Genomic DNA, 26,658 nt, shown 5'->3' with positions numbered 1-26,658 from the left:
TATATCTATATAGCATTATACCCTATGAGGGGGTGCATTATTCCCTATGAGGGGGGCAGTATTATACCCTATGAGGGGGCAGCATTATACCCTATGAGGAGGCAGCATTATACCCTATGAGGAGGGCAGCATTATTCCCTATGAGGGGGTGCATTATTCCCTATGAGGGGGTGCATTATTCCCTATGAGGGGGGCAGTATTATACCCTATGAGGGGGTGCATTATTCCCTATGAGGGGGGCAGTATTATACCCTATGAGGGGGCAGCATTATACCCTATGAGGAGGCAGCATTATACCCTATGAGGAGGGCAGCATTATTCCCTATGAGGGGGTGCATTATACCCTATGAGGGGGTGCATTATTCTCTATGAGGGGGGCAGTATTATACCCTATGAGGGGGGCAGTATTATACCCTATGAGGGGGCAGCATTATACCCTATGAGGGGGTGCATTATTCCCTATGAGGGGGGCAGTATTATACCCTATGAGGGTGTGCATTATTCCCTATGAGGGGGGCAGTGTTATACCCTATGAGGGGGGCAGTATTATACCCTATGAGGGGGGCAGTATTATACCCTATGAGGGGGCAGCATTATACCCTATGAGGGGGTGCATTATTCCCTATGAGGGGGGCAGTATTATACCCTATGAGGGGGGCAGTATTATACCCTATGAGGGGGTGCATTATACCCTATGAGGAGGCAGCATTATACCCTATGAGGGGGTGCATTATACCCTATGAGGGGGTGCATTATACCCTATGAGGGGGGCAGTATTATATTCTATGAGATGGCTGCATTATATTCTATGAGATGGCTGCATTATACTATGTGAGGGGGCTGCTTTATATTCTATGAGGGGGCTACCCCAACTCCTGCTACATAATTAAGACATGTACAACCTTATATTATACCCGGATATTAGCGTGTTTTACCACATAATTGGTGGTCTGGTATTTAACTCTATGCAGCTACATAGTGGGCCCCAAGAATGATTTTCTCTGGTGGGCCCAAGGTGTTCCAGTCCGACGCTGCTCCCGACGATAGGGGTGGCGTGCGTCGTTCTAATTCCACGCCAATTCACGGCCGAACTGCGCCTTATCACACGCAGTGACCTCCGAGATCTGGTTATGGACAGAAGTCTTGATCAAGAGTGAAGGGTCCAGAGATGCAGAGTGCGATGATGGAAAGAAAGAGGCACAGAAGACAAGATGGCGGTCAGTGAGGGCAAGGACAGGTGAGCGGTGAAGTGAATATTACTATTTATTTTTTCTTGACCTTTTGAAGGCCTGCTACGGTAGCCATTTTGCTGTATTCACACGGAGCGAATTACAAAGGTGTTGCTTGCCATGACACTACCAGCAAAGATGAAAAATATATTTGTAATAATTCCTGCCCAAACCTTTTAGCATAAAATCCTATCAGACTGAATAAGCAGACGTTATTGTATTTCTCAGTCTCTTATGGAAAAGATAACCAAAATGTTGACAGATCAATTTCACGGGCCGCATTCTACATCTATTATTTTTATTGACGCTTCAATCTCCTTCCTACAGATTGTCAGTATTTTACTACTTACAAGTCTCGGTGGCATGTTCTTTCATGCAAAACATTCTTTCATTCCTGATCTAGAATGTGAACTCAGACATTTAAACAGTCGCAGAGACATTTTACAGACAGTGTGGCTAGATCATATTAATTTATTCTGCATGTAAAAGAAAAGTATTAAAAATCAAGTCACTGAACCAAAAAAAAGCGCCTTATGTCATATATTCTGCACAAATTCAGTTCTCAAGAGGGCCATGAAGTTTGCCAGGTCTGTATACATACTGTAGGTTTCCATGTGCAAATAGCTTCTTCAGAGAGGTAGAAAATAGGAACACTAATCCTACCCATTAGGACTCGCTCCCACTTGTGATTACATCGGACACATGCAATCCGTACCTATTTAATCCTATGCTTGTGTTCAGTGGATTTTTGTTTTCCTGCTCCAATCGGATTGCGATTGAGTGAAAAAAAAAAAGGCAGCATACTGCGAATACATGCAAGATTCGAATCGCACACACCCATAATAAGTCTACAAAGTGCATGTAATATATCGCACTGCACTCAGAGATCAGCTGATTGCAGTGCGATTCTCATGGACGCCGGCCTCAGAGGAGATGGAGAAAGCAGCAGAGCTGGGTCCGAGTGTCATTAGCGTATCGCATCAGATGCTTCCACATCGGATGTGATACACTAGTCTGTCTCCGGCCTTAGAAGTAGCAATCCGAAAACTCAATAAAACTTAGGCCATATTCACACGTTAAATATTGGTCAGTATCTTACATCTGTAGGTGTAAGCAAAAGTCAGGAGTGGAACAATCAGAGGAAAAGTATAATAAAAACACGTCACTACTTCTGCACTTTTCAGCCACTCCTAGATATGGCTTACAAATACTGATGTAAAATACTGACCAAATACTGAACGAAGCCTTGGAATAAGAAGCCAAACCAGAAACTCCACTTGCAGAAACTTGCTTTGGGGTGTTTGCCCCTCATCAGTGTGAAGCAGGAGAGCTGAATTAGATTATCTAGAAATGCCTACCACCAAACTAAGTTACTTGTTTCACTAAACTTCATTTACTATCATCATTGGCAACCCTGAAATATATTGCAACCGCACTAAAGGAACTGTCAGGTTTCTATAGTTGTACTGAATAATATCAAGCATGCATGGAATTTCTGTTTAAGCCTGGCTTCACATTTCCAACCTTATTTGTGATTTCCGGTCTGGTTTGCGGGTCTCCTATATGTCATGAAGCTGTTGAGTTCAGCCCAGATGACTCGTGGACAGTTGGGAAATTACCATCTGTACATGAATTGCGAAATTCTCATTTGTCTATACGGCCTTTGTGTTCAGGTATTACTCAAAAATATCTTATAGACAATGATTGCAGCATGGGTCCAATTTTTTGCTTTTATTTCAAGGATATGACTCCAACTGGAGAAGCCATATTAACACTGATTAGTCCTCAAAATATGTCTCCCCTTGGCCACTTCCTGTAGGATTCGGCAGGAGCAGCTTTAGGCAATGTGTGTTTGTCTCCGCATCTGTCTGATACTGCAGCTTAAACTTCGATGTGTATGTGTTGGAGCATGAGATGTGACTGCAGGAGTCTGATGACACTCGTTACGATGTCCAATCCTCTCCACAACAATAACTCATTGATCAGCAAAATGAAAGAATGTTGGCTATCCCCATTAAAGGGGTTTCCAGCACCTATATTGATGACTTATTATTTTTATAGGTCATTAATACCATATTGGTGAAGAGTCGGAATTCTTATCAATCAGCTGTTTGCAGCCTATTGTACATTATATACAGCAGAGGACAGCTGATCGGGGACATTGAACCCCCACTAGTCTAATATTTATGATTTATTCTATGCAGAGATCATCAATGTATAAGTTCTGGATAAACACTGTGGCCCTGATTCATTAAGATATTTCATATACCAGTCTTTATGAGAGGCAAGCCGGAATTAGGTGCCCTAAATTCATTGGGAGGTGCCCACCACGTAATGCATTAGGGTACATCTTATAGCTGTGTGCTTTGCCACAAAATGTCACTCCAGTCAGAGACAGAAGTAACATTTCTGACATAATGTACACTTTTTAACAATTTGTCAGCTGGACGTTGCAACACTCCATCCTCTACCCAACTTTGCCCACTTTGTCGGAGATGGTCGAAAGTGGTGTGGAAACGTCATACGTTGCATTTTTTTTTCTTCAAAACTTTGAGTTGTGCAAATATTTTGTTACCTTTAAAAGTGGTTTACACAGAAATTGTATGGAACAGTTTAAGTGTTTTTCTGCTGTGAGTGACCTTACTGTAATACAACTTTAAGCCCGGTGTACAGAGTAGAGTCTTTAAAAATAGTCTCCCAGTTATCACACAGACATGGCTTTTTCTGTTCTCTGAAGTGCAGAACTTGCTGCTGTAACTAATTGATACCAAATTAGAATCTCTGCTTCAATTGTGAATTTAGTAAAGGTCCATTTAGGGTAAATGCACACCACGTCTTTTTCAGGCGGTTTTCCGGTAAAACCCACCTAAAAAAGCCTTAAAAAGCTGCCAAAAAGATTGAGCATATGCACTGCAAAGTCAAAATGACATTCCGTTATTCGTAATCTTTAAGCCACTTCCTGTTTTGAAAGTCATGAAATGGCTAAAAGAAATGACTGATCCATTCTTTTGGTGACATCCGTTTGGAAGCCAAAACTATGTTATATATGGAATAATAAAAAAAAAACCATGGGTGACAAAGTCACCACAGAAGATGTCCAATTAGATATCTGGAGAGTTGCTTCTGGAAAAATGCGCTCTTGTTTTCCTCAACTGTCTTCTTCTTCAAAAACAATGTGGGTACACCGGTATCTAAAAGACGTCATGTACATGTACCATTGATTAGTCGATGATTGGGTGAACGAATGTTCGTAGTAATACTCATTCCCGATCATTTCCTGTGTTGATCACATCTTTTGTGTTCATAACAATGGTTTGTCGACAGTACATCTACTTAGATAAACACCTGACAACAAAGCAAACAGCAAGAGGATGAGCAATCATTGCACCATTCCAGTACACTACGTATTTAAGTTAACACAAGCTTATAAATAAAATCATCCATTTTTCATTTAGAAATAAAAAAAAGATGATTTTTCATCAGTATTGTCATCCATATGGCTTTTGTTTCTATAGATCAGCAGTTTTTAAAATTTGCAAGACTAAATACAGTTTCCCAGGGCTGCCACCAGGAATTTCAGGGCCCCATAATGGCAAAATTTTTGGACACCCTTGAGACTCTGCCCACCTTGAGACTCCGCCCAGGACCGACCTCAGCACTGCCACCACCCCTCGAAGCTTCCACGGTCCCACTGCCCACTCTTGGAACAACACCACTTCTGCATCACGTCCTCAGCAATCACCAGGATTGGCCGATGCGAGTTACGGCCACCACCTTTCAGGGCTTATCTACAGCATTCTATAATGCTGTAGATAAGCCCCCAATCCGACGTGCAAAAGAAGAGAAATAAGCTTTATTATACTCACCTGCAGGGCGGTTCGGTCCGATGGGTGTCGCAGGTCCTGGTCCGGCGCCTCCCATCTTCTTGCGATGCTGCCCTGCCTGGACTCGGCCCTGCCTCCTTGTTTCTGCTCACTGGGCCCCATACATCAGTAAGGGCAGTAATGCCCTGATGGCAGCCATGCAGTTTCCTGTGCTAACCGTTGCAATGTACCTGTAAAAATCAGATAATATACAGTCAATCTGTATGAGATCCTTTTTTTTTTTTTGCACATCCCTTAACGTGAATAATAGGAGAGTCTCATGCAAAATATGGTCTGTGAAAAAGTCATCTGAATAGCATTAGTGCCTGTTTATTTTCACAGACAGCAGACAGACAGCAGTCATGTGAACGTAGCCTCACGATGATTGCCAAATGGAAATTAAAGTTTAAGGGCTCGTGCTCATGACCGAATTTTCTGCCCAGTTGTTATCCGACAAAGCATTGGATCGCACTTGGACCAATGTTCTTCTATGGGGCCATGCACATGTCTATTTTTTTCCAGGGACCATCAAGATCTTAGCATGTCTGATATAGCACTATACTCAGATAGCACTCAGCAAGGCAACTCAATGAGTCTGTGGAAAAATCTGATGGTACATTTGAGTGCAGTCTAATTTCCACGGACTGATACAATGGAGAAGATGGAGAATTGTTTTTCTCCATCTTCTACTCATCTGAAAAAATTGGATTACACTAAGCTGACACTCTGATCAAACTTTGAGTAGCATAATCGGACAGATTTTCTCAGATTTTCTCAGACGAGATAAAATTCAGTGGTGTGACCTCAGCCTTACAACATAGTTAGCAAGGCCGAAAAAAGATTTTTGTCCATCCAGTTCAGCCTATATTCCGTCAGAATAAATCCCCATATCTACGTCCTTCTAAAGAAGCTAATCACTGTAAGATACAATATTGTTACGCTTCAGGAAGACATCCAGGCCTCTCTTGAACCCCTTGACTGAGTTCGCCATCACCACCTCCTCAGGCAAAGAATTCCAGATTCTCACTGCCCTAACAGTAAAGAATAACCTTCTATGCTGGTGGAAAAACCTCTCCTCCAGATGCAGAGAATGCCCCCTTGTGACCGTCATCTTCCTTGGTATAAACAGATCTTGGGAGAGATATTTGTATCGTCCCCTTATATACTTCTACATGGTTATTAGATCGCCCCTCAGTCGTCTTTTTTCTAGACTAAATAATCCTAATTTTGCTAATTTCTCTGGGTATTGTAGTTCCCCCATCCCCTTTATTAATTTTGTTGCCCTCCTTTGTACTCGCTCTAGTTCCATTATATCCTTCCTGAGCACCAGTGCCCAAAATTGTACACAGTACTCCATGTGCGATCTAACCAGGGATTTGTACAGAGGCAGTATAATGCTCTCATCATGTGTATCCAGACCTCTTTTAATGCACCCCATGATCCTATTTGCCTTGGCAGCCGCTGCCTGGCACTGGCTGTTCCAGGTAAGTTTATCATTAACTAGGATCCCCAAGTCCTTCTCCATGTCTGATTTACCCAGTGTTCCGTTCAGTGTGTAATGGTGATATTGATTCCTTGTTCCCATGTGTATAACCTTACATTTATCATTTCGGCCCAAGTTTCCAACATATCCAGGTCCCTCTGTAGCAGAATACTATCTTCTTTTGTATTGACTGCTTTACATAGTTTAGTATCATCTGCAAACATCAATATTTTACAGTGTAAACCTTCTACCAGATCGTTAATAAATATGTTGAAGAGAATAGGTCCCAACACCGACCCCTGCGGTATCTCACTGGTCACAGTGACCCAGTTGGAGAATATACCATTTATAACCACCCTCTGCTTTCTATCACTAAGCCAGTTACTTACCCATTTACACACATTTTCCCCCAGACCCAGCATTCTCATTTTGTGTACCAACCTATTGTGTGGCACGGTATCAAACACTTTGGAAAAATCAAGATATATCACGTCCAATGACTCACCTTGGTCCAGTCTATAGCTTACCTCTTCATAAAAACGGATTAGATTGGTTTGACAGGAGTGATTCCTCATAAACCCATGCTGATATGGAGTTAAACAGTTATTCTCATTGTGATAATCCAGAATAACATCCCTCAGAAACCCTTCAAATATTTTATCAACAATAGAGGTTGGACTTACTGGCCTATAATTTCCAGGTTCACTTTTAGAGCCCTTTTGAATATTGGTACCACATTTGCTATGTGCCAGGCATGTGGAACAGACCCCGTTGCTATAGAGTCCCTAAATATAAGAAATAATGGCTTATCTATTACATTACTTAGTTCTCTTAGTACTCGTGGGTGTATGCCATCTGGACCCGGAGATTTATCTATTTTAATCTTATTTAGCCGGTTTCGCACCTCTTCTTGGGTTAGATTGGTGACCCTTAACATAGGGTTTTCTTTGTCTTTCGGCATTTCACCTAGCATTTCATTTTCCACCGTGAATACCTTGAAGAAGGTGTTTAATATATTAGCTTTTTCCTTGTCATCTACAACCATTCTTTCCTCACAATTTTTAAGGGGCCTCCACTTTCACTTTTGATTCTTTTACTATTGATATAGTTGAAGAACAGTTTGGGATTAGTTTTACTCTCCTTAGCAATGTGCTTCTCTGTTTCTTATTTGACATCTTTAATTAGTTTTTTAGATAAAGTGTTTTTCTCTCTATGGTTTTTAGAGCTTCAACAGTGCCATCCTGCTTTAGTAGTTTTAAATGCTTTCTTTTTGCTGTTAATTGCCCCTCTTACTTTTTTGTTTAGCCACATTGGGTTTTTCCTATTTCTTGTCCTTTTATTCCCACAAGGTATAAACCGCTTACAGTGCCTATTTAGGATGTTCTTAAACATTTCCCATTTATTATCTGTATTCTTATTTCTGAGGACATTGTCCCAGTCAACCAGATTAAGGGCATCTCTAAGCTGGTCAAACTTTGTCTTCCTAAAGTTAAGTGTTTTTGTGACCCCCTGACAAGTCCCCCTTGCGAAAGATAAGTGAAACTGTACAATATTGTGGTCGCTATTTCCTAGATGCCCGACGACCTGCAGATTTGTTATTCTGTCAGGTCTATTAGATAGTATTAGGTCTAAAAATGCTGCTCCTCTGGTTGGCAAGCCCCAGTCGGCATACTATATTGACCATCAGCTCTCATTACAGGCAGATATTGGTCCTTCTAATTGGGCTTTTCCAAATAGGAAGCCTTTGCTACTGGACGACTGGAAATGAGCTAAAATCTGTTGATCACTCAAGACCATTAATGATTCTAAACAGTAGTGTTGTGGGAGGTGCTGGTGGAATAAGGCTTGCACAGCCTTTGCCTAGCAAAATTCAGCGTGCCTCCTATAAGGTAGGCAAAGTGCCCAAATAATTGTATTACTGGAATGTAAACTTGTCTGGTACTATATACACAGCATTACTGATTTGTTTCCCACAACCATTCATATAACATGACACAATATAAACAATGTGAACAGTAACACTTGTATATGACGCGATTCCTGGTTTATCTATTGGAAACTGAGTTCCGCTGGTCAAAGTTAACCTGCGTTTTATAGTATGTATCCTGTCACCTCTGACAAATGGAGCAAAGGGCAACTTTCGAGACTTCTTCAGACGTCTTATATTTTATGTCTATGCCATCTTAAAATAACCACAGATTCTATACATTGCAGGCATGCTCAGGCTGAGGCTACGGCTGCGGGTCGTGACGCACGTGGTCATTTGTATACATGGAAGATTATATTACTGTCCCTAAAAAAGGATTTTCTTTCAATGGTAGCTGCAATCCTCCCTGGTTGATGAATATTTTGTCTTCAAGGCCATATAATTATAAAATATTTGTTTGTTGTTGAATTTTTATAGATTTTTTTTATGAGACGCTCCATAAAGAAAATAGCTTTTTCGTAGATGTATAATTTCTAAAAATCAATTTAAGTAGAACCTGTCACCTGATCAAAGTGGGCAATCTTTACTGTTGTCTTATTCTCGCTGCTACTGACTTTGCCATTTTTAGATTTCTGTAAAATCTGACATACAGTGCCAGTGTTATGGGACTTTTTAGTTACTTCTAATTTTTACTGAGAGGCATTGATCACAGGGTAATAATGCAGAGCTACCTAAAGACACATCCCCAGACAATACCGTGAGTACCGCCCCATTGGTATAGATTATAAAAAGTCACACTACATAAAAAGTCCAATACCTCTGGAACCATATAGCAAATTAAAAAAAAAATAAACATATCACTCAGGGGGACAGCATGAATAAAATAAGAGCAAAAACTGACCATTTTGTGCCTGGTTACAGGTCATCTTTAAAATAAGTTTTAAAATTGGTTCCTGTTGGTAGTGGGTTATTCAGGATACTCTCCAAGCGTGTGACAACAGAGCTTCTTAATTCAGGAACAATCAGGAACAATATATGACAAGCTTAATAGATCAGGAATAAATCATTTGTGTGTCTCTATCTGTGCAGCATCTACAGCAGGCTGCTTCTCTCATACACGGACACAGGAAAAAAGGAAATACAGTCACATGCTCTCCCTGTGTGAGCCTCTGGGAATTTTTTTTTAACTTTATAAACAGCATACAAATCTAGCAACTGAACACTCATAGACAGGAATGGAGTTGTTGCACCGAATATATTCCAACACCCCCACTCAACAACTACTTATCCTGTTAGTCCCATTGCGGTTCTGAAGTTCACAAACTTGGCTCTTGATAATGGCTTTGTCATACCATCAGCTATCATCTTGTCAGACTCGCAATAAACAAACTCGAGTACACCACGTTTCACTAAGTCACGTAAGTGGTGATGTTTTACATCAATGTGCTTAGTCCTTGCACTAATTTTCTCACTGCTGGCAAGTTGAATGCATCCTTGGTTGTCCTTATAGATAATTGTTGATTGAGCTAATGGTTTGCTGAAAACTTCCAAAAGTTGTTTCAACCAAATTACTTCATGACTTGCATAAGCAGCACACATATATTCTGCTTCTGTAGAAGATAATGCGACTGACACTTGTTTTCTGCTGGACCAAGAAATTGAATTTTCGCCTAACTTGAACAAGTAACCACTTGCTGATTTCCAATCACTTGAATCTCCATCCCAATCTGCATCCACATAACCTCTGAGAGTGAGATCTCCTGATGCAAATATCTTAAGATTTAGCCTTTGAGTTTCTTTAAGATATTGAAGAATTCTCTTAATTGCATTCTAGTCTCTTTGGCGTGGCTTGCTTACACGTCGGCAGAGAATTCCAACTGTGGCTGTGATATCAGGACGAATTGTGGTTGCTATGTACAGAAGCGTCCCCACTGCTTGTCTGTAAGTCTCATTGCTGGGTAGCAGATCTTCTTCTCCTTCCATCTTTAGTAGGACAGATCCATTGGTGTTGACGCACCTTTTGCTTCTGACATTCCAAGCTGCTTTGGGAAGTGTTCTGACCATATAAAAAAGGCGTCTAGCTGGTATACCTTTTGTTTGGCCTTTCTGATCTCCTAACTGGAGGTTGACTTGGTTCTTCTGTGTCTTCCTTGGTGGCTTTAGAACTTATCCACACTTCAGTGTTTTCATTTGGGTTTGATGATTGAGATTCTTGTTCTTGCTTTTTAGGTTGAATAACTGGTGTGTAACTTGATGGAATTTGAGCGATACAGAGTTTTCATCAATCACTACATCTCTGCTGATTTTTACTGTGTTGGTCTCTGGGTGCATGATTCTGTATCCCTTTTGAGTTTCGCTATAGCCCACCAGGACTCCTTGCTTTGCATGTGATTCCCACTTGGAACGTTTTTCTTTGGGAACATACACAAACGTTTTGCTTTCAAATATCCTGAGGTGCTTCAGGTTAGGGTTCTCGCAGTTCCATAGCTCATATGGAGTTTTATTTGTGGCTTTACCTGGCACTCTATTTTGAAGATAGCAAGCTGTCATGATGACTTCTCCCCAATACACTGTAGGTAGATTCGCATCAAACGACATACTACTTCCACTTTCACAGAGAGTACCGTTCTTTCTCTCTGCAATGCCATTTTGTTCTGGGTTGTATGGAATGGTAGTCTGGAACACAATTCCACCCTTTTTCAAAATGGTTTACACCTTACCACTTGTATATTCGGTTCCATTATCTGCACGCAGGGCTTTTGACATTCTTCCAAATTTGTTAAACACTACAGAATGATATTCTTCAAGTTTCTGTGGATATTCTCTGCATAGTAATTCATCAAGCTGTCATGCTCAGGTCAGGAGAGGTGCCGGCCAGTCTGTGCTATGCGATGCGATTATCGCATGAGAAATTCGACAGTGTGACTCCAGCCTTACTGTGAAGCAGGTAAGCGACTTTATATCTGGAGCAGTCTTCAATAAATGTGAGAAAATATCTCTTCTTGCTAGGAGTTTGAACACTCATTGGACCACATACATCTAAGGGTGAAGAGGATGGTCTAATATGACCCTTCTCCAACACCTCCTTAATATAGGATCGCATAGCCTCGTGCTCGGGTACAGATAAATTGAAGAGCCGACCCTTGGGAAATTTACACCCCGGGCTCAGTTCAATTGCACAGTCATAACTCCTATGAGGAGACAAAGACGCAGACTCATTCTCACTAAATACATCATAAAAGTCCGCCAAATAGTTAGGAACATCATGCGACTGAGGAGAGGTGGAAAAAAACGGAGCCTCACTAAGGGCACACCGACAACCCCAACTCACCACAGACACAGATTTCAAATCCAAAACTGGATTATGAATTTGCAACCAGGGAAACCCCAGAACAATGGTATCATGCAAATTATGCAACACCAAAAATCTGCAATTTTCTTGATGGTCTGGGGCGACCCGCATTACCACCTGGGTCCAAAACTGAGGTTTATTTTTCGCCAAAGGAGTAGCATCAATCCCCCTCAAAGGGATAGGCGTCTGCAGAGGTGTCATCGGAAATCCACAACGTTTAGCAAAATCCAAGTCCATCAGGTTCAGGGCTGCTTCCGAATCCACAAAAGCCTTGGCGGAAAATGTGGACAGGGAGCAGATCAGAGTAATTGCCAGAAGAAACTTAGGTTGAACACCACCCACAGAAAATGTGTGTGCAAAACGTTTCTCTCGGTTAGGACAGACAGAAACAATATGTGAGGCATCTCCACAAAAAAACACAGCTTATTACGCCTTCTGAACTCCTGATGTTGCTCCCTGGACAAAACTCTATCACATTGCATAGGTTCAGACACTTGTTCAACAGGTGGCAACACCTCTTGTGCAGTCCTGCGTTCACGTAAACGCCGATCAACCTGAATGGCTAATGACATAGAATCGTCAAGACCAGAGGGAACAGGAAATCCCACCATAGTATCTTTTACGGCTTCTGACAAACCCTTCCGAAAGAGAGCTGCCAAGACATTATCATTCCAGGTAGTAAGGAGCGCCCACTTTCGGAATTTTTGACAGTACAATTCTGCAGAATCTCGACCCTGGCTCAATGCCAACAGGGTCTTTTCAGCCTGATCAATAGCATTAGGTTCGTCATACAACAACCCCAAGGCTTGAAAAAATGCGTTCACATTAGTCAGAATAGGATCATCTGGTTTCAAAGAAAACGCCCAATCCTGGGGATCGCCACGCAGCAAAGAAATGACAATTTTAACCTGCTGCGCGGAGCGCCCTGACGAGTTAGGCTTCAAGGCAAAAAATAATTTACAATTATTTTTGAAATTCAAAAATTTAGACCGATCCCCAAAAAACACATCAGGAGTAGGGATCTTTGGTTGAGCAGCATGTGAATGAGCAAGGTAGGCGGAAATTCCCCGCACTTCCACAGTGAGCTGCTCCACACGATCAGACAATTGCTTTATCTCCATTGAGAGAAAAAAAAATTCCCCCTACGGCCTCAGAGATATAGAGGAAAAAATATACACACTTTTTTTTACAATTCTTTCCTGCTATTGAGTACCCTAGGATCTGCGATATGGCGGGTGATTCTGTTATGAATGAGTCACCGTAAGAGGCAAAAACTGAAATACTAGCTAAGTCCAGAAAACCAGAGAAGTTGGCAGCTATCGGATTGCAGACCCCTGAACCTAACAACAACAACTAGCAGTAGCCGTGGGGGGTTCCTACGGTGCCCTAGACCCCTCAATCACAGCCGGAGAACTACATAGCCTAAAGAGAGAAAGGGAAATCTAAACTGCCCCAGAGCAGACCCCAAAGCAATAGGCAGCCCCCAACATATAATGACGGTGAAGCAAGATGAAAAAACACACAGATAGAAAGATAGGCTAAGCAAATGATGGGGCCCAAGCTAACTAAATAGGACAGAATAGAAAAGCTGCTGTCTGCAATCCGCCAAAACCCTCTCAAAAACAAGAGCCAACAGACTGATAGGGAAAAAAGCCCTGAAGACGCTAGGCTTCAAAAAGACTATATCAGTACTCAGGTATTTTCTGAAGACAGAGCAAAAAGGAATTCAGCTCACCCAGCAGGGGAAGGCAGAAATCCAGAAAAACAAGGCAAAACAAAACCAAAACACAAATGCAAAAAGCAGGGTAGAAAACTTAGCTTTTGAGGAGCAGGAATCAGACTGGTCTCCTAGAATCCCTCAGAGAAATCACCCGCAAGGCAGAAGGGCGTCGGCTGCCTTATATCCAGTCAGCAATTCCAGTCATCCAGTATCATCATTCTGCTCAGGTGCTTTGTAATCAGCCTCACTACCTTCCTTCACCAGAAGAGGGAGTTCATCAGACCTCAATGGTGAAGGGGAAAATGAACTCACAACACATCTGGTAATGGATGAGGCACTTGTTCCTGAGTATATTTCCACATACCTTGTATTATGAGCAGCATCTTCACCTTGAATTTCCAGGACTTTTAGTTCTGGTTAGTGAGGCTTGGAACTGAGAACTAGACAGGATTCCTGCTAGTGGACATCTCTGTTGCTTTGTGCTGCTTTTGCTCTGGTCTTCTGTTGCTGTGTTGCTCTGAGGTTCCGTGTCACTCTTGGCCCATAACTTGTTGGATTATTTAGGATACTCTCCAAGTGTGTGACAACAGAGCTTCCTTATTCAGGAACAAACAGAAGCAATATATGATAAGCTTAACAGATTAGGAATGAATCATTTGTGTGTCTATGTCTGTGCAGCATCAACAGCAGGCTGCTTCTCTCATACACAGGCACAGGAAATACAGTCACATGCCCTCCCTGTGTGAGCCTCTGGGAGTTTATTTTTTAACTTTTGGACAGCATACAAATCTAGCAACTGAACACTCATAGACAGGAATGGACATATTCCAACAGTTCCATTCGCTATAGCCCTCTATTGCCCCAATATAAAGGCCATACACAAGATTTCTGGGGTTCTTTATTTCAGTTGAGAGGAAATACACATTAATTTCAATGAGTATATTCACGTTTTATTTTGATCTGGTTTGTTGATCTATGTCGCTCATTCATGTGAATGGGAATCATGAAAATATGGCTTGCTCTCGGATTCTATCAGTATGTCATCTGAATGCTGTCAAGTATTCACTTAATAGTTTACAGCAAATGCTAAAAACTGCCACTCAGACTAAATATGGACCCAACACACTGAAAATAAGTTTGTTTTTCACATATGAAAGGGACGTGTGAATGAGGTCTTACAGAGATATTCTCGCTTGAAGTAATGAAGTTCAAGTTTAACATCTGCAACCTTCATAAGATTACAAAAATGCTATAATATTTTTTTCGGATGAATTCTATATGAAATGTATTTGTGTGACTCTGTTTACATTTGGAGGCACATGGAAGCACAGTGGGCACCTATTGCAAGTTATATGATGGATGTACACTGGCGGGCACAGGCGAGAGAGGACTTTATGCAAAAATGGCCCTTTGCTATCCAATATTTCATCATAATGCACATATGTTTTGGCGGTAGAAATGGATCCCCTCACCTCCTGGGCTTTTGTGCAGCTGCACTGGTGCTACCCATGATATGTCTGCCCCTGTGGATGCGTATAATGCTGCCATGTGCATGAGGTCTAAGAGAGTTTTTCGTTCAATTTTGCTGCAATTTATTCATACACCATAACAACCACAGGCATATGGAGGTAAAACTTGTCGCTTCAAATTTCGACAGGTATTACTGCTACAAGCAACTTAAAAGAGTAAAGATAGACTACAACTATGATAAGTGTGTTTTTTAATACCTTTGCACTACTTAGAGATTTTTTTATTAAGGCTCTCTCCAGGTTTATGCAGGTTACTGAGTCTCATTGGGCCCCTCATCACTTTCTATTTTTCCTTTTCACCTTCCAAGAGCTATAACTTTTAGATTTTTCAGGTAGTAGATTTATAGCTGAAGCCAAAGTGACAAAAAACAACAATTATCTCATTTGGAATTTTTTTTTTCATTTTATTTTATTTTATTGATACCATAGGAAATTGGTGTGATTTCAACTTTATATAATGTATTTTTCACCCTGTAAGATGCACTTTTTTCTCCTCCAAACTTGGGAGGAAAAAAGAGTGCATCTTCTAGTCTGAATGTAACTTGCTGGGGGGAAAGGAGGCGGGAGTGGCAGGAGTGGGGTGATGTTGCGAGACCTAGGCGAGGAGTAGGGAGTGTCCTGGCTGTGAGAAGCAGGGGTTGAGTCCCGCTGTGTACATTGACATGTGCAGATTGAGCTGAGAATCTGAGATCTAAATCTGCGCATGCAGCGACAACTGATGACATTTTACTGAAGCTCACTGCAAGGTAAGTGTGCACAGCGAGTACTCCGCTTCTGCCTCCCACCGCCAGGATACCCTCTCCTCCTAGCCTAGAGCCTGCAGCATCGCCTCACTCTTGCTGTCAAATAACGTAAATATGACCCTGCTCTTGCTTCCTGTGACCCTGCCTGCGACCACTGGTAATCTACATTCAGGCTGTAAGACGTATCTGTGACCATTGACATGCCTGATCTTAATGACAGGTTAAAAATTATTATTTTCCTCCTCTAAACTTGGGGTGCGTCATATGGTCCAGTGTGTCTTATAGTCTGAAAAATACGATATGTGTTTATGTATATATCATATAAATATGTGTGAATATAAGTATTGAACACTTCACCAATTTTCTAAGTAAATTTATTTCTAAAGGTGCTATTCACATGAAATTCTCACCAATTGTTGACAACAACCCATCCAATCCACATAGGAAAAGAAATCACACAATAGATGTCCATAAATTAAGTTATATATAATAATACCTTTGATTGTATCATCCATCTGAACGATATTAAGTTGGAGATGTTAAAATGGCTTAATGGTGATTTGATTGAATGGGTTATGTTCATCACTTTGCTACGACACCAAAAAAATATCTCCCATACATATCGGATTGATGCAAACCCCAATATTCAACACTGACCACTGGATCCAGAGCTTCTGAGATAAATCCTTTGAACAGAGGAAACTCTTATCTCAGAAGTGTACTTCTCTGCCTATGAATAAACAAATCCGAACCTCGTTGACTGGTTCTCAGAGATCCCTTGTTTGTAATTACATGTTCATGGCAGGATGTCCTACTTCAATGGAGGTTGAAGCATCAGCTCTTTCTCACTTCCCCAGTTAAAAATAGTTGCTCACTTTCTCAGTTATAATTAATCCCATTTGTTCAATTTGGGGATATGTCCCTTTTCCGGAGAGATCTTTATGCATTTTACAATTTTTCGCTTTGACACTGGAATATTCTGACCTCATGTTTAACTGTTCCAATCTTTCAGCACAGTTCCCCATGAGTCTCATTAATTCCCTATTATATCCATTTATCTGCCCACTTTGCCTGCTTTGGACATAGTTGCTATTATTTTCCTCCTTTTGTGACTCAGAAGTCTCTTATGGTTTGTATGACGAAAGTAGTGACTCTCCTGTAGAGAATGAGGCATATATTGGCTTCATATACCACTCAACGACACAATTGTAACCTGACCCAACAAACTTTGAGGCAAAATCTTTCTCAAATAAAGGGTCACTAAACCTCAGAGCACAAGAAGAAGCAAACCAGCGCTCTTCCTGGTAAAGCTCAAGATTCTATAGGAACCTTACATTCCTTGTTTATTCTGTTATCACAGCTCAAGTCTAATGTGTGGGAAAGTAATGTCTAAATGTGCAATGTTTCCAGTATCTGTCATCAACAAGTATATCAACATGTCACACCAATCTTCCCTCAGGCAGCAATGATCGTTCTAATATGATAATTAAAAACGTAGAGTTGACTACAAGATAGTCTGTTCCAGAAGACAAGTTTTCACGCCCTTCGAGCTGTCTCTCATTAGTGCAAATTTCAAACACATAATAGTATACTGTAAAATAAGATACTTAATGTTACAGGGTGATTTTTTAAATAATTGTAACTATAATTGTCACTCAAAACTTGATTTCAGTCATTCTCATCTCTGGTGAGCAATTTACCATAAATTAATTTTTGACAGATCTGTTTTAAAGGCCTGGGCATCTTTGAAGGTTTTTGTAAATAAAATGCATATATTTTTGCCTATAAATTAGATTTTGTAATTGGGTTTTATTTTTATTTTTTTCATGTATTTATTTTTTGTAGGAATCTTTGAACAATGAATCATTTTTGTTCAGCGTGAAATCTTTCTCACACACTTTCTGCTGCTTGGTGTAACGCTAATGGGTGTTGACCCACTGCACAACAGGCTGGGCTTGCTTTGGAGGGGCGTAACTAAGTGAATACCTGGTATTCACTAGAGCCTCTGATGGTGAGGTTAGGCTGGGCTGCAGGTAGTCACCAGGTTCCACTCCAGGGCAGTCCTTGGGGCTGCAGCAGCTGACTGGATGGGTCAGATGCACAAGTACGAGGTACAGGGAGACAAAGACAGAGACGTGATCAGAAAGCACAGGTTCAATGTAGCCGAGGTCAGGAGCAGAAAAATCAAGGTAAATGGTAAACAAGCCAGGTCAATAACAGGAGAGACAGAGTGTGCATGCACAAAGAGAAACTAGAAATCTACAGTGGGTACGGAAAGTATTCAGTCCCCTTTAAATTTTTTACTTTGTTTCATTGCAGCCATTTGGTAAATTCAAAAAAGTTCATTTTTTTTGTAATGAATGTACACTCTGCACTCCATCTTGACTGAAAAAAAAAGAAAAAAACAGAAATGTAAAAATCTTTGCAAATTTATTAAACAAGAAAAACTGAAATATCACATGGCCATAAGTATTCAGACCCTTTGCTCAGGCACTCATATTTAAGTTACATGCTGTCCATTTCCTTGTGATCCTCCTTGAGATGGTTCTACTCATTCATTGGAGTCCAGCTGTGTTTAATTAAACTGATAGGACTTGATTTGTAAAAGCACACCTGTCTATATAAGACCTCACAGCTCACAGTGCATGTCAGACCAAATGAGAGTCATGAGGTTAATGGAACTGGCCAAGGAGCTCAGAGACAGAATTGTGGCAAGGCACAGAGTTGGCCTAGGTTACAAAAGAATTTCTGCAGTACTCAAGGTTCCTAAGAGCATAGTGACCTCCATAATCCTTAAATGGAAGAAGTTTGGGACCACCAAAAGTCTTCCTAGACCTGGCCATCCAGCCAAACTTTGCAATCGGAGAAGAGCCTTGGTGAGAGAGGTAAAGAAGAACCACAAGATCACTTTGGCCAAGCTCCACAGATGCAGTAGGGAGATGGTAGAAAGTTCCACAAAGTCAACTATCACTACAGCCCTCCACCAGTCGGGCCTTTATGGCAGAGTGGCCCGACGGAAGCCTCGCCTCAGTGCAAGACATACAGTATGAAAGCCGCATAGAGTTTGCTAAAAACTAAAAAAAAACATGAAGAACTCCCAGACTATGAGAAATAAGATTCTCTGGTTTGATGAGAGGAAGATAGAACTTTTTGGTGATAATTCTAAGCGGTATGTGTGGCGAAAACCAGGCACTGCTCATCACCTGCCTAATACAATCCCAACAGTGAAACATGGTGGTGGCAGCATCATGCTATGGGGGTGTTTTTCAGCTGCAAGGACTGGATGACTGGTTGCAATTGAAGGAAACATGAATGCGGCCAAGTACAGAGATACCTGAGACTTGGCCGAAGTTTCACCTTCCAACAAGACAATGACCCTAAGCACACAGCTAAAATATGAAAGGAGTGGCTTCAGAACAACTATGTGACCATTCTTAACTGGCCCAACCAGAGCCCTGACCTAAACCCAATTGAGCATCTCTGAAGAGACCTAAAAATGTCTGTCCACCAATGTTCATCATCCAACCTGATGGAACTGGAGAGGATCTGCAAGGAAGAATGGCAGAGGATCCCTAAATGCAGGTGTGAAAAACTTGTATCATTCCCAAGAAGACCCATGGCTGTATTAGCTCAAAATGGTGCTTCTACTCAATACTGAGCAAAGAGTCTGAATACTTATGACCATGTGATATTTCAGTTTTTCTTTTTTAATAAATTTGCAGAAATTTCTACATTTCTATTTTTTTCAGTCAAGATGTGGTGCACAGAGTGTACATTAATGAGAAAAAAATGAACTTTTTTGAATTTACCAAATGGCTGCAATGAAACAAAGAGTGAAAAATTTAAAGGGGTCTGAATACTTTCTGTACCCACAGTATATTCAAGCAAGGAGTGGTGAGAGGAGCTGCCAAATAATCATGTGTGTCCTGAAACGTTTGCTTTCCCTAGCCAATCCCTGTCTACCCGAGGGGGGCGTACTTGGGCAGTAAAAAATAAGGTGCCATGGCTGAATGTCTTCGGTCACCCAGCATCTTCCTCTGGCCGCAGACATTCGGTGACGGCCGAACCTCAGGCACGGAGGTGAGCATGGTCAGTCACAGACACCGCTCACCCGTGTCTGTGTTGCACCCCTGCCATTGCTCCCTCTGTGCAATCTACTGTATTCGCATCTATCAGTCATGAATACAATTGATGTCAGAGTCACGCCACCCGGGACAAAAAAAGAGGAGCTGTCATTGGCTCCCTTCCTTTCCGGGAACTCCAGCAGAATGCATGCCACTTCCAGCCTGCATCCCGTTGGAGAAGGCGCGCACAGGAGATGTCAGATGTCACAATACAGCGATGTCATAGCGCCATCCAGCATCCACTGCTGTACAGGAAGCAACAGGAGACGAGGCCCCGTTGTACAGGGAGGAGGGATTAGGTGGCTATAAGCCTTTTCTTTATATTTTGCCAATAAATGGGACATAAGAGGGGCTGGTTATGGGGGGACATAAGAGGTTCTGGCTATGGGGAACATAAGAGGGGATGGCTGTGGGGAACATAAGAAAGGCTGGCTATGGGGGACTTAAGAGGGGCTAGCTAACAGTCACATAAGAGGGGCTGACTATGGGGGGACCTAAGAGGGGCTGGTTATGGGGACATAAGAGGGGCTGTCTATTGGGGACATAAGAGAGACTGGCAATGGGGGATATATGAGAGGCTGGCTATGGGGACATAAGAGGGGCTGGCTATGGGAGACATATGATGGGCTGGCTATGGAGGGGATATATGAGAGGCTGGCTTTGAGGAACATAAGAGGGGCTGGATGTGGGAGACATTAGATGGGCTGTCTATGGGGAACATTTGAGGGGCTGACTGTAGGGAATATAAGGGACATAAGAGGAACTGGATGTGGGGGACATAAAAGGGACTGGTTGTGGGGGACATAAGAGGTGCTGGCAATGGGGGACATAAGAGGAACTGGCAGTGGAGAACATATGAGAGGCTGTCTGTGGGGGATATAATGGGCTGGCTGTGTGGTACATATAAGGGGCTGGCTGTTAGGCATATATGAAGGATTAGATGTGGCTCTCAGCATCTCTTTACCATTTTAAAGGATATAGTGGGAGTTGCTGGTTCATGAGATATATAAATGTATATGGGCCTGAAGTAGAAGTATTCAGCTAGTCTGTTATTAATCATGTGATGTTATAGACCTAATGGAAAAGGGAAGAATTAACTGGGTAGAAAGGCAAAATGAGCAATTGTAAGTACAAGCATACGTATCTGTATCCCTTTATCTATAATTGTGTCTGTTTAGTTTCCATTAGGGCATTTACCAAATTATGTACACTTTAAATGAAACCAAATGGCCCCACTACCTGTTGAGCCTCACCCCTAAGGTACATCACTTTTTTTTTACTTTTCCTGGTATTATTTTGTTCCTTAGATGTCCTTTTATCTTGGTCTATGACCCATTCCTTTACTTGGATACAGAGAGTTTCTAAGGGCAAAGGGGGGGGCGTCATCAGCTTCATCTGCCTTGGTCACCAAAGCACCTTCTCTCCAACCTGACATCATTGTTTTTTAACTGACAGCTCACACTGTCCTGTCCAATTGGTTTGCAAAATGCTTCAATCTATGACATATCTCTCATTTTTTGTTGCATTCTACCAGTCTGTAAAAAAAAAGGACATATGATCTCCCACAAGCTATAATGCATCCATGTGCCGTCATTCAATAAAATGAATAGAACATGTATGCAAAAACTGGATGTATGAATGGGGCCTTATGAAAATAAGTGAAATGTGTTCTCTTTTCCTAATCTATTATTTTCTGACAACTCCCAAAATACATATAGTCACCAATGTCTGCATCCATTTTTTGTATCATGGTTTCTTACCATTATTTGCATGTAGAGAAATGGATAAAAATGAGATGTTGCAAATTTTATCAGATTCCATTATCTTCTAGGTTTGGAATATGGATTGAATAAGGACACTAATGGAACATGCAACATATCTAATACGTAGACAGTGTATATAAATATAGACACATGAATATGACTGAATGATGCAGACAAAATACCTTGGTATTTTAGGGCCTTATTTAAAGGGCAATGTATGCAAAACCTATTAACAATATTGGCAGTTCAGGAAATTGCTAAAGGTTTAGCCACTAAACAGTTTCTTGGGAAGGACCATTATTATTTTCTTACACTTTATATGGAATTTTTTTCTTGAACAGAAGAAGAGAAGGCTATGAATTGCCCTCTGGGACATTTATTGAACAGTAGTCAGCTACTTTACCAGTTTCTATTATATAGAAATCAATTGGCCAATAGATTAGTTATGGAAAATCTATAGATTTATTAGCGGACACAGTTTACACGGAAATTGCAACACCTTTGATATTACACTATTTTTTTCATATGTATTTTCTAGTACATCTATGAAAATTTAATCAACCTGACTAGCACAAAGAAAGAAAAGCTGAACCTACAATTTCCACACATGACTGGGCCATGACTAATGTGACCTTAAACATTGTAATAGTAATACATTCCTGGAATAAAAAAAAGTCACAAGCTCATTTTATAGTAAAATGTGCTAACATTATCATATGTACCAAGGGGATTCTAAGTTTATACAGAAAATAATTCAGTTTGCTTTAGCATTTTATAACCTAGAGAAGAGTGAAAGGAATGTGAAGCTGGGATTTCACCGGCGAAACGCGCTTTGGGACAAATGCTTCTATTTGAGAGATCAATTGAGGGATAGATTAAAGGTGTAAATGCTTGCAATGCATGCGCTATTGAAAACACAAACTTGCCACCTTCAATATTGTGCCACAATGTGATCTACAAAATCGTGCTTATCATAGACACAAGTATCTATTTGTCACATACGGCTGAATATAAACCCCGGAAGGGGGACATATGGCGCACTTGCCGGTGTCACCTATGAATCATGAAGGAAATATTCACTGCAAGGTTTCTTTTGAACTGCAGATTTTTACTATGAAGCCAATACAGTAGAGTGTAGTCAAAAGTGAAATTTCAGGACATAAAGCGACTAACCATCCTGGAACTTTGTATTAGGTTTCGGCCCATCCTGGGTCTTAGTAGTATGTTCACTGTGTCTATTGCATTTCTACTATACTTGCTGGTCACAGCGACCATAAAACAAAGACCCAGGACAGGTCGAAACGTCCTTATTTTCTCAGTTGCTTTATGTCCTGGATTTTTACACTTGACTACACTCTATTATACTTGCTTCTTAATAAAAATTTGCCATTCAAAGAAACCTTAAGAGTGCGGTGACTATTTCTTACATGATACCTTGGGAAAATACCCCACTTTACCAGCAGATCCTATCATACCTGAGTGCAAATCAATTTTTTTGTTAAGTAATTAAATCAGGCCCTGTTCTCAGTATACACAGAAAAGATGGTGACGCGCACGCTTCACAACAGTAGCAGAAGCCACATTGTAAATTTTGTTGGTCTACAATTGATTAAAGATGCTCTCCCATCTCGATTATTTTTTATTATATGTGTGTACATATCATGTAATGTAGTGTGAGTGTATTAATATACTCAGCTACCGCCATTCTCTCCGGTGTCCAGTGCTGGTCTTCTCCTCTTCTCAGTGACGTCACCGCAATTACGACTCTCCGTCTAACTCTACGATCTATGTGTGAGCTGGAAGTCTCTTTTACAATGAAAGCCTATGGGGCCTCTTTCCGAAGCTCCATTGGTTTACTCTTTAAAAACCACTTCTGAACCACAAGAACCGGATAGTCTGCATAGTGGTGACGTCACTGAGAAGAGGAGAAGAACGGTGTTGGATCCTGAAGAGAGCGGTGGAAGGTGAGTTCATTAATATACTCACACTACATTACATTCACATATACACACAGTTAATGAAAAAAATATAGATAGGAGTGCTTCTTTAAGATGCACGCCATGGAAGATTACAGGAATGTCTGCCAGCTTGAGTAGAGCGGAAATGCTGAATATTCCCCTAACATACGGCATCTCGCTTAACTTAATTAATGGCTACATGTAGAAGAGGCTTATGATGAGCTTTTGAAATATGAACTCTTGACACCCAAGCTTTCTTAGAACTAGATGCCATACAGTTAATAATTATAAGGTCAGTTTATATTTCGAGAAAATTATTAGGGGTCAATAAAAAACTACATTAAAACTTTTTATAGACATACAAAATCAAATACTTAAAAAATAAAGAAGCCTGGTTTACAGGAAATATATAGGCAAGTAATATCAATTTATTCATTTATTTATCTAATATCTTTGCAGTGCAGAGATATGCTACTAAATATGCGATTGCAGCAATTTGTTCTGCTTATCTTCCGCACAATATCTTTTATCTCCACCCCAGGGTGGTGATATAACCTGGAATAGGACTGTAGAATTTAGTGACTGTATACCATATACCGTAGATATGGGGGTGGTCAACCAAATTCCAATTTTTCTCCACTCCACGGACAAACAATACTAGACTGTGGTATCTCTAGGTCAGGGTTATATAATCAGGGTTATATGCAGTAGTTTTAGTGAAATTAAAATAAAATACACAATAAATGGTTTTTTAAAAAATAAAATAATAAAAGCTATATTTTAATTTATATTCACTTTCTTTTTACTCTCTTCTCCCTTCTTGTTATCTCCTAGTGGTGTACACTTTATGTGAATACAAATACTTAATCAAATTTATAAAACGGATAGAGTAAAATATACACGGGCGCTACCCGGCCACAAAATAGCTCAGATGCAGCGGATAGGGAGACAGGACTGTGTCAATTCCTGTTTGAAACCAAAGAATTGTATAATAAAATACCTTACTGCGCTATACTGAGCAGATGTAAAAGGGAGGGGGGGGGGAAAAGGGGGTTTATAAACCAATACTTACTTTTAATTGAAGGAATTTTGAGGAATATTCTTAGTGATATAGAGCGTTTGTCTGGCGGATACCTCGCCTGTGATGTTGTATTCGTGATTTCTTGTAGTGATCAGTGATACTGATAAAAGAATATATTAATAGGATTAAAAAATCAGTAGTGTTAATATCCTGTACTAAAACTTTAATGAATTAACTGTACTCACTATGATTTACTGAATATTGCTATTTCCTTCAGGTTGGTACCGTGGTGTTTACTGTGGTGCTTGCTGATAGCCCACTTTCACAGTGCTGACCAAATAAAATTAAATACAATTAGTATTAATAACCGTGATAAAGAATCACAGCTATGGAGTAGCCACTGCACTTACTTATATTTGTGTGTAAGAAGTAAGCAGGAACAGTATCCTCTCATATAGTAATGAGGCTTTTAGCTGTAAAGAAAACTTTCACTTGTAGAGTGCTTGTGGTAATTCCTGCTAGTTGGATGAAGCAGGAGCAGGGTTTGCTGGTTATGTCAGGCACTAGACAGGAAGAAAACCACTTGATATAGTGATGTTATAATAAACGGTCAGTCCGAACAGGTGATTCTAGAGCAATGCCCCCATCCCTAATGGGAAATATGCAAAAACATGCAAAACACAAGCCGCGGAGACACCATCACATGTTTCTCAACGCAGTGATTCTAGAGTAATGCCCCCATCCCTTATGGGAAATATGCAAAAACATTGCTCTAGAATCACTGCGTTGAGAAACATGTGATGGTGTCTCCGCAGTGTTGGATGTTGATCTCCATGAGTTCATTCATCCTCATTTTTCACAGTCTTTTACTAGGCATTGCTCCTACTGGCCAACTTCCTACTCCACACTGATGAGGGGCAATACCCCAAAACAGCTGTCTGTGGATGGATACCATGTTTTGGCATAGGTTTTGGCATCCCTATATCTCCTCTGAACTAATCTCCCAATATCTTCCCTCACCTAATCTTCGATCCTCCCAAGACCTCCTACTTTCCTCCACACTTATTCGTTCCTCACACAACCGCCTCCAAGATTTGTCCTGAATATCCCCTATCCTCTGGAATTCCATGCCTCAACACATCTGATTATCCACCACCCTCGGATCCTTCAAACGGAACCTGAAAACCCATCTCTTTAGGAAAGCTTACAGCCTGGAATAACCGTTCTGCCGCCTCACCACCGCCCGAGCTACCGCCTCATCACCATCAGAGTTGCTGCACCTCCGACCTTCTGTCTCTTCCCCACTATCCCATAGAATGTAAGTCCGCAAGGACAGGGTCCTCTCCCCTCTGTACCAGTCTGTCATTGTAAATTCGTTTACTGTTAACGATATCTATAACTTTGTATGTAACCCCTTCTCATGTACAGCACCATGGAATTAATGGTGCTATATAAATAAATAATAATAATAATAATAATAATAATAATAATAAATAGCCGTGTGAAGGTTTTTGTTTGCGGGATGAGTTGTAGTTTTGAATCCATGTGCTGTGAAATTTAAAAAGAAAAATGCAGCAGTTGTTTTGCGGTTAGTTTTTACATCATTCATTGTATGATTATAATGAGCTGGTAACATAATTCAGTAGAGTTACGGAGATGCCAAACTTGTATAGTTTTTTCTTTACATTTAAGATGCGTAAAAAAATGTTCTGACATTCGTTTTTGCTTGTGTCACCATTTTCTGGGATCTGTAATGTTTCAGTATTTATATTGATGGAGCTGTGTGAGGGGCTTGTTTTTTTGCTTAGCGATCAATTTTATTGATGCCATTTTGGGGTAGGTACAACATGTTGATTGATTCGGAACCCTTCACATGCGTTCCGATGGGGCCAATAGGCACGTAGAACATTGATTAACAGCAGCATTCATGGGGTTAACAGCAGCGG

At 40.8% G+C, this 26,658-nt stretch overlaps 1 protein-coding gene across 1 annotated transcript in view; it reads left to right on the top strand.

Moving 5' to 3' along the window:
* RAMP1 (receptor activity modifying protein 1) overlaps nt 1-26,658 on the top strand; it is a 128,570-nt gene that overhangs the window by 65,012 nt on the left and 36,900 nt on the right. The window lies entirely within an intron of this gene.

The sequence above is a fragment of the Dendrobates tinctorius genome, unplaced genomic scaffold (genome assembly GCF_039654945.1).
Source record: "Dendrobates tinctorius isolate UK_male_01 unplaced genomic scaffold, ASM3965494v1 ptg000199l, whole genome shotgun sequence".
Lineage (NCBI taxonomy): Eukaryota > Metazoa > Chordata > Amphibia > Anura > Dendrobatidae > Dendrobates > Dendrobates tinctorius.
The sequence above is the reverse complement of the archived record's forward strand: the minus strand, read 5'-3'. Positions and strand labels throughout refer to the sequence as shown.